Below are 6,448 nucleotides of genomic sequence, written 5' to 3'. Positions count from 1 at the left end.
AACATACACTCCCTCAAGGCCGAATCGCCAAGAAAAACACCGGTCTGATTCATGGCTTCACAAGCAAACTCTATTCTATTCTCAGCAGTGCTGCGGTCTTTCACCGTAATACCATACTTAGTCTGTGAAGATAATGCTGTTGGAGTGCAAATGGAGTTTTGTCTATTAATGGATGGCTTGGAAAGTGGGTGGTATGAGAAAGAAGGATTCGGCTAATAAAACTGTCATGATGTAAACAATCATGTTCCCCTCCTGAGCTTGTACTGAGGATACTTAATGGATACGAAGATATACACACACACACACACACACACACACACACACACACACACACAGATTGTTTTGTGTCTTTCAAAGGTTAAAAAGTGATCAGTTTAATAACCCCCCCCCACACTTCTCTCTACGTTTTCAATCATTTCTCTAGTGCTGTGGAGTGTTTTTGTAGAGCTGTGATTTGTATCTATAATGGATTGCATGACAAAGTCAGAACGTACTTAAAGGAACAGTTCACTTAAAAAACGTAACTTTTTGTTACCTGTATTGCTATTTATGTGTTGGAAATATTGGCTATAGAGATGTCTGCCTCTTCTGATGGTTTGTAGTGCTCAAAGGTCCTATTTTCTTTCTGATAAACTACAAATGCCAACCGTAACAAAAGAAGCGTGATGCTGATTTTTCGTCCGTGAGTAGATGCATGGTTCCTTTTCATTAAAAAATAAAACAGTTCTTGAATGAAACTGCTCACAACCAGCTTACTCAAATACTTGAGTTTGAATAACTCACACTATCACAATCTAGATTAATAAATAACACTACAGGTAAAAGGAAATATTTGAACATTGTCTGAATCACCTTTTCTTTTATGGAGTCACGTCTACTTGATGATTGTAGGTCCAATATTAACTCTCTTTTAAGCTATTTTTCGGTCTCTACTAAAAGCGAAATATCTGGTTAGCGGTGTCTGCCAAAATATGACGGTAAAGGAGTGAACAAAAACAGTAAAGTTGTGGTTGAGTTAAATAAGGAGCTTGGAGTTCCGTAAAGCCAAGAGGAGATGCAAATTCACGTGATAACTCCTTGTAGGTTCTTCACAACTAGTAACCCATTTTACATTGTCATATAATTCATTCATAGATAAAAAATATTGATTTTAGCTTCTTTAGCTCTAAAACACCTTAATATTCTTTGTGTAGTTTTGGTCTACTTTGTTGCAAGCACGGTTGTGAAAGACTGCAAAAAGGTCCAACATATCAGCTTCCAAAAACATCCAGGTACATTTTAAACAACTTTTATTGCCAAACAACTTTTGAAAGTCAGCCAAGTCAGCAGTAAAACAACACTATCTTCGGAAAATAATACACTTTCCTGTCAAGAGACTCGATATTATCAGAGCACTCCAGACCCAGAACAAATGTGGCTGCTGCGGAGGAAGACGCTGACAGTTGTGATGATGAAAGTTATTTTCATCGCACACACCATTATCAGTGTGGGTGAGAGGCAATGCCCCTTCACACATCTCAAGGGCCATAAATGACCAGAACCGGGAAGTGCTAGCCCCCCCCCCCCCCCCCCCCCCCCCCTTTCCTGCTAACCACTGAAGTTTATCCTCGCCTCAGAGCTTGCTCATCTCGCCACGCTCTGTAACTTTGGCCAACACTCCCTCGAGCCTCTCCCCACTTGAAATTGCATTGCAGTTTCAGTCTGTCTACCATTGGAGAGGTGCCTCAGTAACTGGCAGTCACACTGTAACAGCCAATATGGCACGGTGGGAATTTTCATCGGTGGGGGTCACCCCAAGACACCACCCCCGTATCCATGAGTTGGGTTTGTGATTGCTTCCTACATTCTATCATTTTTAAGTATGGAAGTGAGTCCCCTGTCGGAGCTGGAGTGGTTTCAGAGAGCGACATACTGTGTGATGTAACAAGTCAAAAGTCAACTCACGCCGACTGAGGGGACTCTCGTGACTAATGGAAACAGTTTCTGCGACCATCTGTCCACAGTCCTTGCCACCAGTGCTGTCACATCAGAACAAATACCAATCTACCTTCCAGGCCAATTTTGTATGCATCATGCTCTCAGGCTGCTGAGGAGTTTATTTTTGTTGATGGACTTTGGAAACAGGCCGACACGTTCGGGTGAGCAGACAACTAACAGATCACTGTCATATCCTGAAGTCAAAGCGTCACTTAGACAGAGACTGCTGCTGAATCTTTTGCTCGAAGAAATGTGGATTAAGATACTCCTCCTGTTTCAATCACTATATTAAAACATGCCGACATTTACAAAAGAGTAACCTGAAAGGCACAATGAGCAGGATTTGTCTGTTCTGGTCACCCAGCAAAAGTATTCAATATTCTCTCTCTTCTAGCTCTATTTATTGTCTTTATAAACCGCAGAGCAAAATATTTAAAGTGCTTAAGGCTCTATCACATTACCCAGTTAGTCATTAACTTAGTATTTTGGTAATTATTACCTTGTTAAAAAAGCATGTTGTTCACTATGAGTGATCCCTCTCCCACTAAAGCATCCAAGTTATAATGGGAATCTAAGATTGGTCATTAGACAAATTCACAACTTCCTGTACAAGCCCACAATGAAAAATGAATCAGAAAATTATCCTTTTTCCATCAGAGTCAGAATCCAGACATGAACGAGGCCTAAAAGCCCCGTCAGTAGGGAATCAATCAATACAGAAGGATTCTGAAATATGGCAGCCAACTGCAATGCAACTGAAAGCGAGCCTCTCTCCTCCTCTGATTATTCTCAGTGGGTTAGTGAGCAGCGCTGATGATGACTCTGGTGTTTTGTATCATGCCCCACTGTCTAAAAAATATCCACATGTAATAGTAAGTCAAACAGAAAAAGCCTTAAAAAGCTAAGAGCCCCCTGGGATCCAGGAAGTGACTTTTTACCTTGGGATGACATTTGGAAAGAAGCTTGGGTCATAATAAATTCAGACTGTATAGAAGACTTTGGTAACCCTCTATACAACCGTCAAGTTAGTTCAGTAGGAACATATCAAAAATGATGACCATATATAGAGAGTGATGAGGCTGTTAAATCTGTACAGCACAAGCATCCTTGAGCAAAATACTGGAGGTGCTCTTCTGTAATTCAGTAGAGTGCCAGAGCACATAGATAAAGAGATCTTAAAACATCAAACAATCCTCAGGACCACTTTTACTTTGAACGTCTAACTCTTAACTCTGAGTCTGTAATATTTCCTTTTCAAAGAAGTCTGTGTTCTGTAGCTGCTTGATTCAGGGATTTGATAAACTACCTACAGGGAAGAGCCAGTCGCTGTCTCATCTTTATTGTATTTTGTAAAAGCTGATTTATGTACCTGATCCTCTCAAGTCCACTTCCTGAAGTAATCATGCTTTTTCTTTGGCCCGTGGGAACATTGCCTTTGGCTCTGCTTTAAAAAATAAAAATGGTTTGTGTGACAAATAGCAGAGATCAGATAGAGAGAAATAAATATAATGTATATAGTCAAGTGGCAATGTCGGTGGAAGGATCACTGCAGCGGAAACCTAAATGGAGGATGAGCGTGTGCACTGAGCGATGCTGTTTGTCTTGATGAGCATGTAAAGGGTCAAAGGTTTCCATAATGGAGACCTGCATGGCTGATCTACTGCAGCACACGCAAATGAAGAGTGAACACGCCTGGAACATGACGACGAGGAGTGTTTTCCCGGCAGCCATGCTTGACTTTTAACCAGATATCTCCGAGCGCTCCTTGGGGCTGAGTCATCCACCAGTTCTTTTTTTCATGAACATTAAAATGTGCTCATGCAGAAAACACGGTCAGATTTGTACTGGGGGCCTCTCTTATCTAAACGTCAGTATACTGTACGCTGTTATGCAACACAGGCACAGTTTCATCCAAGCATCTACTGTATGGAGAATGTTGCTGTTAATATCTCTCACACTGACTCTCTGCTGTGATATCCAAGAAAGAGATGGCCACTCAGCTCGTGCATATTACATTAGAGAGCAGTTGCCTCTGGAGGCCCGTCCAGTTATTCTGGGTGAGCTCCTCTGGCGCCATGTGATGTCGATTGGAAATGAAGAGGGCATCACTGGCTACTAGGCAACTGAAAACCAGGAAGAGCCTCAGATACGATCTCAATCTCTCCTAATATCAATCAGTCTTGTCTTTGTTATGCAAATATGGAAATTGCATTTGAACGCAATGCACCCTGAGCCAGCTCCTTCTCGCCCAAGGATGGATTCTTAAATCACACATCAAAGCAGATCGGAAAATAAATGATGCTTCTTTTAACGCAATTCTTTTCAACAGGATGACTTCGGGAAACACTCAAAAATCTTAACGACCACACACAGACTCACAACAATCTGAACAAGAAAACAATAAGAAACGATACAAAGCGATGGAGAAGAACAAAAGATGTTCCAGGGTGGTGCAGCGGTTCTCAGCTTGTGATGTGATTGAGAGTGTTGGCATTTTTTCTTACATTTTCCCACCACAGGCTCTGAAGTGACAGCTGAGACAAGTCTGCTGTCTCTCCTTCCCCCACTGCTAACACTGCCAGCCATGGTGGGCAAATGTCACTCAAAGCCATTTGTTGTTACATCAGCTGATTCCTCAACATCCCTTTAGTGTTTGCTTTAGTTCCGTATGCTGTATAATCTATGTTATCCGTGTTTCTATTTATCTTATCTTTCATTTTCAATCACTGCTTTGATGTTTCTGTTTTTAAATGACTGGACAGCATTCATTATCAGGTTCTTCCAGACACTATTTTTACAGTCAGGGTGAAATGGTTTCACAGCGAGAGGGGGGGGGGTTTGTTGACATGCTGCAGGTGGGGGCCTGTTGAGTGTCCAGCTGAGTCAGGAATGTGGAGGCCCTTTAGGTGTTGAGCTCGAGCGTGAAGGCAGGAGAAGCTGCAGAGCTTACATTAGTACAGTTAGTCTATTAAAAGGTACGACAGAATCTAAAAGTTATCGTTTGTAACAAAGCACCGTTACAGGCTCCAGAGAATACTATAAGCCATGTGTTTAGGCCACATGGTGAAAGGAGGCTTAGAGCAGTGAAAGGCCGAGGATCAGCAGAATGGCAGCAAGCTAAGCTTCACCATCTGAGGACCTTTTTGTCGCCCGGCCCTGGGGGTCTTCTACTGATTTATTGCATGTGTCTATGTTTAGCCGCACAGACTTTTATGAGCTTGTTGGATTGAAGGCGTGCTGTGACGCTGCAGTCGGAGCTCGCTGCAGACGCTTGGGGCAGCCTCTGTCGTGACTTTTCGTTACGTCTTTCCACAAGTTATGCAAAGCTTGCTTAGTTTGATGGGAACCCTGCAGAGATAGGCATGTGTCCAGGAATTCAGGGGTCCAATAGCTGTGATTGACTTCACAACGGCTACTGCTTTCGAGCTACCTAGTGGTGACGTGTTACTCAGGACATCTTGTACTTAAATGCACTTTAGTTAACTGGACAGTTTTCATTTCATTGCACTTTTGACTGCATTGATTTGATGGCTATAGTTATCAAATCAATGTAACTTTACAGATTTTTACAAACAATGCATGTGATAGCCTTTTAAAATCTGCCGCATTGTTATACATTAAACTACCTCATTGTATGTAAAATTAGAGCTGAAAGGATAAGTTGAAATAACAGAAAATGAAGCAGCAATTATTTGTATACTTTGATTCATTTTTCATTCAAAATGCCAAACATGTTATCATCTCAAATGAGAGATTTGCTGCTTGTTTAAATTACAATAAATGGGACATTGTCATGTGCATCTCAATTTATTTTTTCTTATAATGCATAATTTTACTAAAGTAACATTTCAAAACCGGACCTTAACTTGTTTTCACATTGTGCAATGTACATTTACTTAAAAATCTGTATCCCCCATCACTGTGTAGCTACCTATGACTTTACCTTCTCCACACTTCTTCATCAAATCATAAAGCAGAGAGTTATTTACAGCTCATGATGCAATCTTCTTGTAATAAGAGGAGATGTCGTCTTTTAAAAGCAGGTTAGGTCAGAGCTTTGAAGTGAGCTCCATGGAGCTATAGAGGAAACCTTTTTTCTCACTGAAGAGGTGTGATGCCCACTTCCAGGCGCTGCCATTGGTCAGAATCTCAGCACGCCTCTTCCTCATTCATTCATAATGCACACAGTCTGATGTTGGAGTTTAACCTATGTGTTCGAGTGTGATTTCTCTATTGCATTTGAAAATTATACCTTTTTTAAAAGCTCTTTTCAAAGCTTCATTTGTAATATTCCTGTTCACATTGATCCTGAGTTATTTTTAAAATTGAGTGTAAAAATGTGTAGAAAATCTTTGATCATTTGGTCTCATTGTTGAGCTATTTTAGCAACCCTTTATTAATTGGGTCGTTGAACATGTTGGAATGAGCTCTCATCTAAACCCTGCCTAAAATCTGGAAGAAACCTGAAACT

This window comes from Trematomus bernacchii, unplaced genomic scaffold (assembly GCF_902827165.1).
Source record: "Trematomus bernacchii unplaced genomic scaffold, fTreBer1.1, whole genome shotgun sequence".
NCBI classification, from domain to species: domain Eukaryota; kingdom Metazoa; phylum Chordata; class Actinopteri; order Perciformes; family Nototheniidae; genus Trematomus; species Trematomus bernacchii.
The sequence above is the reverse complement of the archived record's forward strand: the minus strand, read 5'-3'. Positions refer to the sequence as shown.